Consider the following 13,162-nt stretch of genomic DNA (forward strand, 5'->3'; position numbering starts at 1 on the left):
GTATGGATGCAAAAAAAAAAGTAGTAATGAAGTTAAGGCATTGGGAGTTGGTTAGTGGAACTAAGTTTCAGGAATGGTGCTGACAGTAACTCGAGTAAGAAATGGGCTTTAAGAGTGTTATGTAAGCACTTGGTATTAATACAGTCTTCATTTTCACCAAGTCCATAAGCATAGTGGGCTCTACATTGCCAAAAATGAAGTAAATGTATAGAGGGAAATGGCCTCAGAGTCTGCTGTGACAAAATAGTGTTTAGGGATTTATGAGTTACTGGTAGAGACTCACATTTGGGCTTTTACTGCAGGAGTGGTGATGCATTTGTTACTGTAGCTCAACACTGAGATTTAATGCATCTCTTTTGGTTTTGGTGGGTTGTAAAGCAGGTAATGGTGTCCAAAGAAGGGTGTCTGAAATGGTACTAACATTGCCTGAGAAACTACATACAGTGCAATGAAAAAGTATTTGCCCCCTCCGGATTTCTTATTTTTGTGCATCTTTGTTGCACTTAATAAATGTTTCAGATCAGCAAACAAATTTAAGTATTAGACAAAGATAACCCAAGTAAACACAAAATGCAGTTTTTAAGTGATGATTTTATTTATTAAGGGGGACAAAAACTGTCCAAACCTACACAGTCCTATGTATAAAAGTAATTGCCCCCCTTGTTAAATCATGAAGTAACTGTGGTTAATCACATTTTTGAGAAAGCGGAGTTCAATTTCACTAGCCACACCTAGGTCTGATTACTGCAAGACCTGTTGAATCAAGAGAGCACTTAAATAGTGCCTGTCAGACAGTGAAGTAGGCCAAAAGATCCCAAAAAGGAAGACATCATGCCACAATCCAAAGAAATTCAGGAACAGATGAGAAACAAAGTAATTGACATCTATCAGTCTGGAAAAGGTTATAATGCCATTTCTAAAGCTTTGGGACTCCAGCAAACCACGTTGAGAGGCATTATCCACAAATGGAGAAAACATGGAACAGTGGTGAACCTTCCCAGGAGTGGCAGGCCTACTAAAATTACCCCAAGAGCGCAGCAACGACTCATCCAAGAGGTTACAAAAGAATCCAGAGCAGCATCTAAAGAACTGCAGGCCTCACTTGCCTCAGTTAAGGTCAGTGTTCATGACTCAACCATAAAAAAGAGACTGGGCAAAAATGACATGCACTGCTGACGAAAAAGAACATAAAGGCTCGTCTGACTTTTGCCAAAAAATATCTTGATGATCCCGAAGACTTTTGGGAAAATATTCTGTGGACTGGGTAAACAAAAGTTGAACTTTTTGGGAGGTGTGCGTCCCGTTACATCTGGCGTAAAAGTAATACAGCATTTCAGAAAAAGAACATCATGCCAGCAGTCAAACATGGTGGTGGTAGTGTGATGGTCTGGGGCTGCTTTGCTGCTTCTGGACCTGGACGACTTACTGTGATTGATGGAACTAGGAATTCTGCTCTCTACCAAAAAATCCTGAAGGAGAATGTCCGGCCATCAGTTTGTGACCTCAAGCTGAAGTGCATTTGGGTTCTGCAGCAGGACAGTGATCTAAAACACACCAGCAAGTCCACCTCTGAATGGCTTAAAAAAAACAAAATGAAGGTTTTAGAGGGGCCTAGTCAAAGTCCGGACTTGAATCCAGTTGAGATGTTGTGGCATGACCTTAAAAAGGCAGTTCCTGCTCAGAAACCCTCCAGTATGGCTGAATTAAAACAATTCTGCAAAGAAGAATGGGCCAAAATTCCTCAACAGAGATGTGAAAGACTCATTGCTAGTTATCGCAAATGCTTGATTGCAGTTGTTGCTGCTAAGGGTGGCACAACCAGTTATTAGGTTTAGGGGGCAATTACTTTTTCACATAGGGCCATGTAATTTTGGATATTTTTTTGCTTAATAGATAAAATCATCACTTAACTGCATTTTGTGTTTACTTGGGTTATCTTTGTCTAATATTTACATTTGTTTAATGATCTGAAACATTTAAGTGTGACAAACATGCAAAAAAATAAGAAATCAGGAAGGTGGCAAATACTTTTTCATTGCACTGTAAGCCTCGGAGAGTACCCCAGCAGTGCAAGACTTTGGTGCCTTCCACACATTTAGACTAGCACCGTCAGGGGCTAAATGTGTGTGGGTGTGTCACTGTACGCCAGTAACAAGTATACCTCTAGGATGGTTAAACAGTATGACATACTAGAGTTTCTTCTCATACAGATTACCATAGACAAAGTCCCTTACCCTATCCTAGCAAGTCACAGCTCACCCTCTGTGTCCCAGGAAATCTATAGCTCATACTTAGACCTAGTGGAGACGCTCACCATTCAGCCAAATACCATACTTATGGGGGACTTTAATTACCCCTGTTTGCAGGCACTGAGATTCCTGGACTTTATAAATGCAAACACCCTAGATTAGTGCTTCCTATTAAATGATCGAAGACTCATTCTTTTGAATGCGTCTTGATCGAACTTGAAAGCACGAAAAGGCAAAATAGTGAAATGGCATATAAGCAAATTCTTTCCCTGGGAAAGAAATCGCTTGGCCGCTTCCGTTACTTTGCCATTTTCGTGACTGTAGTGCGATCTCAGAGTTGGTATATTTAAGTAGGGGGGTGGAGGCATAGCCCCCCACTTTATGCAATGTTTTAAATTTTCTTCCTTTTTTTTTGAAACAGCGATTTTTTTCCCCTTGGGAAAAAAATTGCTGTTCTAAGTGTTCAAGATTGTAAGCTTTCGCTTACATGGGTTCAGTAAATCATCGTTCACATTTTAAGCGTAGACTCTAGATTAGATAGTGCATATGCCCACTAGAGGTGCGTACATATTAGACCTGATAATCACAAATATGTGAGAATGATACATCCCACCTAATTTTCCATCCTCTGTGGTAATCTCCTTTAAAATTAAAATCAGTTCTGTAACTGCTGTAAACCCAGTAACAGCTAGGAACTATTCTAAGGAAGACTGCCTTTTATTAAGTGATAACCTCTCAAAGTTCCAAGCCCATTTGAGCTTAGGTAACACAGACGCCCATGGGGAAATTCTTCACAGAAATTCTGTACAGCCATGTCAGTGGTAGCATAGAGACTGCTGTACCTACCAGAAGTAAACCCAAAGCTAACTCCAAGAACAAGCCATCCTGGTAGAATCCAAATTTAAACAGTTTATACAACAAAAGAAAAAAAAGTTATAGCTGAAATTAGGAATAGTAACGCCCAAAAAGATAGAAACTCTCATCAAACTAAATAGACAACAAAGAGATCTGATTAAGTCCAAGAAATCCAATTTGAGGTAAACATAGTTTCCCAAGCCAAGGACAGCCTTCATTAGTTACGCCAGAAACCTCAAAGGCAACACACAACAGTGAATCAAGCTGGTTGTAAATGGAGCCACATTCACAGAGCTGTTAGATATAGCAAATCTGATGGCTGACAAATACAGCTCCAACTTTAATCTCCACACACTCACAGCCACCTCCCAGGAAATACTGTCTAACATAACCCCTCCAACTATCAGCAGGGAGCCGGTCCTATCTCTCATTAGACCCATCATTCAGTATAATGCTCCCAGGCACATGCAACAACTGGAACATCCACAGAGGTTCCTCACAAAAGGAATATAGGGTATAAACAAGATGTCCTATACAGATCACCTCAAAACCCTGTCTCTGTACTGTGTTTCCTGTGGCCTGCTGAGAGGTTGTCTTTGGATCCTGCTCTGAAGGACCTTTTGCATATCTGTAGAACATACAATGTTCATCGTGTTTCACTGTTGCAGTCATTACACTTGGGTTATCCTGCTGGCAGGCTACCCACAGTTGGCCTGAATTCCAAAGTCTTGGTCCGGCGTCGGTTGCTGTCGCCTCTTCCCTGACGTCAGTGCGCCAGGGGTATAAAAGATGCAGCCGACGCCATTTTCTTCAGTCTTTCTTGCTGCGCGGTGCCCGAAGCAAAAGCAGTCGCAAGTGCTGGCCGGCCGACTCATGAGATTTTCAAAATCGAATTTCAGATCCGAAGTCTTCATTAAAGCTAAGTACCCCGTTGGGGAAACTTTTTTCTTGCTCCAGACCGATGTCAGAAAAAGTTAATTGTATTTCTTGTGGGAAGCAAATACCTCATAAGGATTTTCATTCTTACTGTATTCCTTGCCTAGGCCCTGATCACAACATTGCTAGCTGTCAGTTTTGCGCTAGATTTAACCAACGCACTATTAAGCGTCAGTACGATTTTGCCTTTCATTACTTTGGCTGAAGATTCAATTATATAATGCCGTCGGAACAACTGACGACCGGAGTTTATAAAAAGCGCAAGGAAAAGGACAGGCATCCGAGGTCCAAAACCGACGATGAAGCTGGTTCGCCGGTTCTCAGTGAGGCGCTTTCACAGCCCCTAACGCCCGCTACCTCAGAGCCACAGGCTGCTGCCGATTCCCATGTGGAGCCAGCTAGGCCTTTGGATACTCAAGATATTGGACACTCGGAAACTATTCCCTCAAATGGGTTCAGAGCTGCTGAGCAGGCATCGGCTTCTGAGGGTGTTTTCAGACCGACACAGTTATAAGTAAAGCCTACCTCAGCTTCCAAAGCAAAGACTAAAGCAGCTCTAAAGACAAAGAAACAAGTACAGCATTCTCCTGGACAGACTTCCATGCCTAAAAAACAGATGCTCAAAATGGCCGAAGACCTAATTACCTTGATCAGAGGTACCCATCCCCCTCCTGATAAGAGGCCTAGGCAAGAGACAGAATATGAATATTCAGATCAGGTTACCATTTCCTCTGACTCCTTTTCTGAGCAGGAATACTCTCTTCCTCCCAATGAGGATTCTGATGCTGAAGAATCTTTTCCTTCAGCCTCTCCTCCTGAGGATTTTTCTTTTGGGGAAACCCTGCATACCATGAGGGAGTACTTCCACTGGGAGAGCCAAGACTATTCAGAATCAAAGAAAAGGCTTAAAGATTTTATCTTACTGCCTCAGCACAGGCTGCTTGCTATTCCCCCTGTGTTAGACATTGTAGATGATGTATTTTCAGAGTCCGCCCTTTCTCCTGACTCTTTACACCCTGCCCTGTTAAACCAGACAGATACTACAGGGTTCCAGACTCACATAAATTTCTTTATAAAAACCGTGCTGCTGATCCAGAAACTATTTCTCAGGGTCCCAAAGGGGTCAAGGCTTCTACTGCAAAAAACCTTCTTCCCCTCTGACAGGGATTCTAGGGCACTAGACAGATGGGGGGGGGGGAGTTTACACTTCTGCTACTTTGGCTGTGCAGGCTTTAAATTGTCAATTTCATATGCTTAAATATCAGCAATACTTAATGTCACTGCTAAAACAGAAAACGTTGGCAAATTCTGATTGTGCAGAAAATAAGGAAATGCAGGATTTATTGCATGCAACTGAACAGGTGGGAAAGCATACATTGCAATGTGGTTTTGATTCTCTAGAGGCCTCTTGCAGGGCCGCAGTTACGGGTTCTGTCATTAGGAGGCATGCTTGGTTAAAGGAACAGATTCTGCCTGATTATGTTAAGGCAAAATTACTAGATGCTCCATTACAGCATGATGCTTTGTTTGGTGTTAAAAACCCAAACGATACAAGAACCAAAAAATAAAAACACTAGCTGGTATGCGACTGTTACAATTGACTGCACAGCTCGAACAGAGAATATGAGTGAAGATGCAGTCCACACGAGTAGCTCAGAAGGATGATTTATTTAAAATCCACACAAAAAAGTTAAAATCCGGTTAAGCGCTTTCATCTGTGTTACAGATTTCATCAGAACCAGATGAACCACTTCCCACCATCATTTAAATACAATTTTTGGCGCCAAAAAATGCAATGAGAAAAAACTTTTAAAGAGACATTGGCTCAATAAATTCATAAACAAATTAAAAAATAGTGCTTTACTACAATACTCCATGTAATCTACGATACTCTAATGTTTATGAATTAATATACATAATGTTCTTATAAATGTTAAAAATTCCTTAATAACAATCTTATAATACTATAAAATATTAAATATTTACAAAAAATAAATTGATAAATTAATATGTTACTCTATCTAATATGAAACAAAAACTATGACATAATGAAAAATGGCTTAATGCTAATAAATTCATTGATGCAAGGTGATCTGATGGCATCTGTCAATATCTGCCATTTGCTCTCTTTCATGGCTAATAGTGCTTTCCAATTTCCCCCATAAGCCATTATTTCAACCTGAGCTATAATCACAAATTTAAAAAAGTGTGAATCATCATGCATGGAAATATGTTTGTAAAGTGCATTATTTTTGTCTTTAACTTTAATCTTGTAAGCATGCTCATAAATTTGTTTCCTGAAATGTGTCTCTGTCTTACCTATATAAAATGCACTGCAGGCATTACACGTAGCGATGTATACAACTTGTTTGGTACTGCAATTGCCTGCTTTGCATTTAACTAAAGTCCTAGTAATATCTCCTAACTTGATACTGTCCACCTCATTGATGGCATAACATTGTTTGCAAGACCCACATCTTTTTGTTCCCAACACTTTCTTTATAATGTGTGTAGCATTAGAGTTAGACGCTTTCTCTAATAATTTTTTAATATTGGGTGCGGTCTTGTATACAAAACAGGGATATCTTCCTAAAATCAAAGCCGTGTCATCATTTACCGTAATCAAATTCCAATGCTGTCTTAATATATTTCTAATATAATGTGTATGTGGTGTGTACATCAACACACAAACACAGTTGCTAAAAACATCTGTCGTATGTAGCTCCTTTATATTATTATTATTTTTTGTATCCATTAATGGCTTACCCAATAAGGGTAAATGTTTTTTGCCCCATTCTTTTTTAACGTAATTTGCTACATATGACAATAGGGCTGAACGGTAGCCTCGCATCCTGAACATATTACTTATTTGTTCAATTTCGGTATTCATAACTTCTCTAGTTGATGACATGCGGGCTGCCCTAATACATTGCCCCTTAAAGACATTTTTAAAGACATGAGGGGGGTGGTAACTATTGAATTCTATATAATCATTTGAGAAATTTTTCTTCCTATATATTTCAGATGTGAACTCCCTTTCTGAATGACTAATATAAGTGTCTAAATAAACGGTACCACTCTCACTGATGTTGTGAGTGAATTTTAAAAAAGTAAGTGGTGCCATTAATGTATTCTATAAAGGAGTTAATCATTTCCTTAGGTCCCTTCCATAAAATAAACAAATCATCCAAATATCGGGTGTAATATGCTATATTTGGATAAAATTTGCTTTTAAAGAGAAATTCCGTTTCCCATTCTAACATGACAAGGTTGGCAAAAACGGGAGCACATGATGCTCCCATGGCCACACCTCTAACTTGTCTGAAATATTCACCTTGCATCTTCACTCATATTCTCTGTTCGAGCTGTGCAGTCATTTGTAACAGTTGCATACCAGCTAGTGTTTTTATTTTTTGGTTCTTGTTTGGTGTTAAAGCAGAGGAGATGTTGAAGAAAATGGAGGGCAAAGCGAAATCTATGCAAACAGTAAAGGATTTCTTACAGGTACAGCCACCCAGATTTAGCAGGAACTGGCCTACAAAGAATTGGTCCTTTCCAGTGTCAGACCACAAAGAGGCAGATACAGACGCCCTAGAGGCAGATCCCAGCCACAGGTCTCATATAGGTCTAAACAGTGGGGCGCTTCTACCTCCAAAAGCAGAGAAGACAAATCACAGCCATACAGGAAACAGTCCCAATGACTTCCCTCTGCCAGCACCAAACACTTATCTTTTGGCAGCCCCCTTAGGGAGAAAACTAGCACTTTTTTCTCAAAACTGGCACAAGATCACACAGGACAAATGGGTCTTGAATATAGTGTTCCAGGGCTACAGGTTCCACTTTCACACACTGCCAAGGGCAAAAGGTATGCCAGGCCTGCCACACAATCAACGGGCAGAGGCACAAAAACAAGTTTCATCCCTCATGGACATGAGGGCCACTCAGCGAGTACCACAGCAAGAGCAGGGATAAGGATTTTACTCAAGACTTTTTTTGGTACCCCGAAAGGACAAAGCCTGGAGACCAATACATTTCTGGACATTCCAAAATTCAAAATGTTAACTTTGCAGCAGCTTCTGCCCATGCTGGGCAAGAAGGCTTGGCTTTCAACTGTGGACCTAAAGGAGGCATACCTGCATGTACCAATCAGACAATCTTGCAGAAGATACACCAGATTCATAGCTGGCTCAATGCACTACCAATTCTCTGCACTGCCCTTTGGCTTATCTACTGCGCCCAGAGTTTTCACAAAATGCCTGGCACCAGTAAATTGCATATTGCAGACAAAGAGGAATTCAAATATATCCTTACTTAGATGATTGCCTTATTCAAGCAGAGAACAAGGACATTCTACTAGAGCACCTGGCGTTTGTAAAAAGGTTATTGATTTGCCCAGGGTACACAGTAAACGAAAAGAAATCAACATTAGTACCCTCTCAAGAGATAATATTCCTGGGTGCAAGCTTAAATACAACTGCCCAGATGGCTTATCTCATGCCAGGCAAACAAAGGCAACTGACTTCTTACTTCACAATGTTGGTAACAAAGACCCAGTTATCTGCAAGAAACATTCTGCAGGCTTTGGGCTTCATGGCATCCTGCATTCTGCTAATTCCATATGCCAGACTGCATATGAGGAAACTACAATGGTATCTAAAAAGTGTTTGGACTCAGCATTGCCACAGCCTGGAAACATTGATTACCCTCATTCCACAGCCTGGAAACATTGATTACCCTCATTCCACAGCCTGGAAACATTGATTACCCTCATTCCACAGCCTTGAAACATTGATTACCCTCATTCCACAGCCTGGAAACATTGATTACCCTCATTCCACAGCCTGGAAACATTGATTACCCTCATTCCACAGCCTGGAAACATTGATTACCCTCATTCCTTGCCTTCAACAGGAGTTCTGATGGTGGGCACAGTCCTCTCACCTCAACAAGGGACAGCCATTCAGCCTACCCACAGCCAGGCAGTCGATAACAACAGATGCTTCAGATTATGCTGGGGGGCCCACATGGCAGGAAAATGTATTCAGGGCACTTGGCCCTCAAGCCAAATGCATCTTCATATCAATCAAAAAGAGATGCTAGCTGTTCAGAATGCCCTGACAGCTTTCAGGGACCTTCTTCATCCAGGACAACTACTGATAAGGACAGACAATACTACAGTCATGTGGTATATAAACAAGCAGGGAGGCACGCATTCCTACCCCCTCTGCAGACAAGCCATGACTTTGTGGGACACAGCATTGACTTATCAAGTACATTTGCAAGCACAATTCCTGCCAGGAAAGAAAAATACTCTGGCAGACGAACTAAGCAGAAACATTATGGATCCCCACGAGTGGAAACTGGATCCACAAGTCTTCAGCATGATAAAGAAATGGGGATGCCCAGACATAGATCTTTTTGCCTCCCCCTCACAACTGCCAACTACAGAGATTCTGCACAAGGACTTATCACAAGCAAGCATGGAAAGGGGATGCTCTATCATTCAGCTAAAAAACCCTAACAGTATATACCTTTCCTCCTCTGCCTCTCCTTCCCAAGGTACTCCTAAAGGTCAGAAGACAAGACAAGACAAAAATTATTCTGATTGCCCCACACTGGCCCCACCAGCACTAGTACCCAATCTTAAAGAGCTTGTCTCAAGGTCCAGCCTGGACATTGCCCTTAATTCCTCACTTACTGACCCAACGAAACAATCAGATCCTGCACAGCCAACTCAGGACCCTAAATCTGGCAGCATGGTGAATAATGTAGCCATTCAGAACACACCTCTCTCTAAAGCAGTGATGGATGTTATTTTGGAGGCCAAGTACCAGAAAATCTTATGCAGCAAAATGGAAGAGATTCTGTGCTTGGAACCAGGCACAAGGAATTGACACGCTTGTACCAAATATTCCTTAGATTTTACAATACCTAACTGAGATGCTGGACAAAGGCCTATCCTTCTCATCAGTTAAAATCCATGCCTCTGCCATTTCAGCTCATTGCAATACGGAACAACCTATTTTTTCTCGTCCATTGCTAAGGCAGTACCTCAGAGGGGCCAAAAACATAAGACCTCCTAGGAGAGCACCAGTACCTGCATGGGACCTCAATTATGTCTTGGAAAAACTCGCCGCCTTTTGAGCCAGCCAGTACAGCAGAAATAAAGTTCTTATCTTGGAAAACAGTGATGGATGTTATTTTGGAGGCCAAGTACCAGAAAATCTTATGCAGCAAAATGGAAGAGATTCTGTGCTTGGAACCAAGCACAAGGAATTGACACGCTTGTACCAAATATTCCTCAGATTTTACAATACCTAACTGAGATGCTGGACAAAGGCATATCCTTCTCATCAGTTAAAATCCATGCCTCTGCTATTTCAGCTCATTGCAATACGGAACAACCTATTTTTTCTCATCCATTGCTAAGGCAGCACCTCAGAGGTGCCAAAAACATAAGACCTCCTAGGAGAGCACCAGTACCTGCATGGGACCTCAATTATGTCTTGGAAAAACTCACACTGCCACCTTTTGAGCCAGCCAGTACAGCAGAAATGAAGTTCTTATCTTGGAAAACAGCTCTGCTCCTAGCAATAACTTCTGCAAGACGAGTCTCAAGAGTTACAGGCTTTCATGGCTGTGGAACCTTTTATCATTTTCCATCCAGACAGGGTTTCTCTGAGGACTAACCCGACATTTATGCCTAAGATAGTGTCCAGTGTGGCCCTTAACCAAACCATTCATTTGCCTACTTTTTATCCAAACCCACAGAATAAGGGTGAGAGACTCCTGCATTCTTTGGACATGCACAGACAGCTACGCTTCTACTTGGACAGAACTAAAGCTTTCAGAAAGACTGAACAACTTTTAGTGGCATATGCTGCAGGATCACAAGGAAAGCCTATCTCAAAGCAGACTATTTCGAAATGGATAGGCCACTGCATTCCGACTCTGTTATTCACAACATGGCAAATCAATTCCTAAGGGCATTAGGCCACATTCTACCAGAGCAACAGCCACTTCAGCAGCCTTCCTCAGAGGGGTACCAACCAAAGACATTTTAGAGGCTGCAACTTGGAGTTCAGTGCACACTTTCACCAAGCACTACCATTTACTTCTCTACTCTAAATCCAGAGCAGGCTTTGCCACTGCAGTTTTGCAGGGCCTTATAGCCTCTCCTAATCCTATTTAGAGCCAGCCACCCCACCTCAGCTTTGGGATTCATCCCAAGTGTAATGACTGCAACAGTGAAACACGATGAACATAGTACAGTTGTGTACCTACCATGCACCAATTGGAATGTACCTGGCTAGACATCTCCAGCAGCTGGAGAGACCACAGAGGTACCTAACCAAGAGGATTACTGGCCTCAAACAGTTGCCCTATGCAACACGATTGAAAAAGCTAAAACTGTTCTCTGTTGCATACTGCCTTCTCAGAGGTGATCTCTGTCTAATGTATAGAGCCATGTCCAACCCAGAATTGTTAAACATGCCCCATCTTAGCAAAACCAAATCTACTCGAGCTACACGCTCTAGGGATATAAACCTCAACACAACAATGAATAGAACATGCTGGAGGGATAGATTCCCTTCGCAGAGACTTCCCTTACTATGGAACAGGGTCCCGATCTACATAAGACAGAGCCCCTCACTATCACTCTTCAAGAGGAACCTTGATGAGTGGATGGGTAACAGAAAGTTCACACCGGGGATCACACCAACAGCACTACTAGATAGGGGCCAAGGGTACTAGCTGCTAGTGCAAGGGTCTAGGGAACTACTAAAGGGGAGGTGAATACTGCACAACGTGGCTGGGCTAATATATGCCTTCGGGCAGATAGCCCAGTACCAACCTATGAACCTATAAATGTAGATGTTCGAGTGTATTCACTGTTGCAGTCCAGGTTACCCACCCACCATCCCCCTTTTTCTTTGCTGGGACTTATCTGTACTTCTCTGTCCTATACAACCTATGTGGTGTATTTGCTTGTAGATGAAGGAAATGTTTAAGTTATTGCATGCATACTTATTGGCAAATTTTTAGTCTACCAATTTGGGGGCACCTGACATCTGGGGCAAGAAAAACTGAAGAAAATGGCGTCGGCTGCATCTTTTATACCCCTGGCGCACTGACGTCAGGGAAGAGGAGACAGCAACCAACGCCAGACCAAGACTTTGGAATTCAGGCCGACTGCAGGTAGCCTGCCAGCAGGATAACCCAAGTGTAATGACTGCAACAGTGAATACACTCGAACATCTACATTTATGGTAGGTACACAACTGTACTTTATCATAACTATGAGATCTAAGCTTTGGTTACAACATAGATGAGACATTTTGGAGGGACAGGTTTGTATGTACCACAGAATTTTCATTCTCCGAAGTAGACTTCCAAGCCATGTGAGACAGAACCCTTCCCTAACTCTTTTCAAGCATAACCTGGTTCATTGGATAGCAACTGTAAAATTTCATCTCCGGTCTGGCACCTATGTCTCTGATGGACGGATGCAACAATTAAATCATGCCCTACCTAACATGTACCTTTAGAGTAAACTCTAAAGTACAGTAATTTATGGGATACATTTGGGTTACACAGCTAAGCTTATAAAGGCCCTAGTGGTCGTTAGCCTAATATGAACCTGTAAGAGTTAAAGATGCGTAACTTGGAACACAGGAAGATGAGACGGAATGATGTCTCCTAGTTGAAGGAATACTCTGAAGAAGTTGAGAACTATTTTAAGGGTTGTGATGTACAGTTTCACAGGAAAAAAGATAAATGCTTAAGTCTGGAAGAAGAAAGATGAGCAGAACCCAGCAACATCTTCCAGATTTGGATGATGTAAATTTAGGTATGGTAGGCAAGGAGCTTTTGGTCTTTTAATGTCTCAGATGCAGATCAGTCATAAGTAAAGAATCTAAGAAAATTTGTATACCCAAAGCACTTTTTTACACATAGATTTTTGTTTTCTTTTTCTTTGTGGATAGTGAATGTTTTCTGCTATTCTTGTAGAGGGGCTCAGGTGAAGTAGTTTCATATGAGATGAGTTAAATAACCTTGATATGTGAAATAAAAATGGAAAAGTAGAGTATTTTACGGCATCACTTGTGGAGAATTAGGAG

At 41.6% G+C, this 13,162-nt stretch overlaps 1 protein-coding gene across 1 annotated transcript in view; it reads left to right on the forward strand.

Moving 5' to 3' along the window:
* CHD9 (chromodomain helicase DNA binding protein 9) overlaps positions 1-13,162 on the forward strand; it is a 2,842,495-nt gene that overhangs the window by 2,112,465 nt on the left and 716,868 nt on the right. The gene's annotated exons all lie outside the window — the stretch shown is intronic.

The sequence above is a fragment of the Protopterus annectens genome, chromosome 8.part1 (genome assembly GCF_019279795.1).
Source record: "Protopterus annectens isolate FY-2018-M chromosome 8.part1, PAN1.0, whole genome shotgun sequence".
NCBI classification, from domain to species: Eukaryota; Metazoa; Chordata; order Ceratodontiformes; family Protopteridae; genus Protopterus; species Protopterus annectens.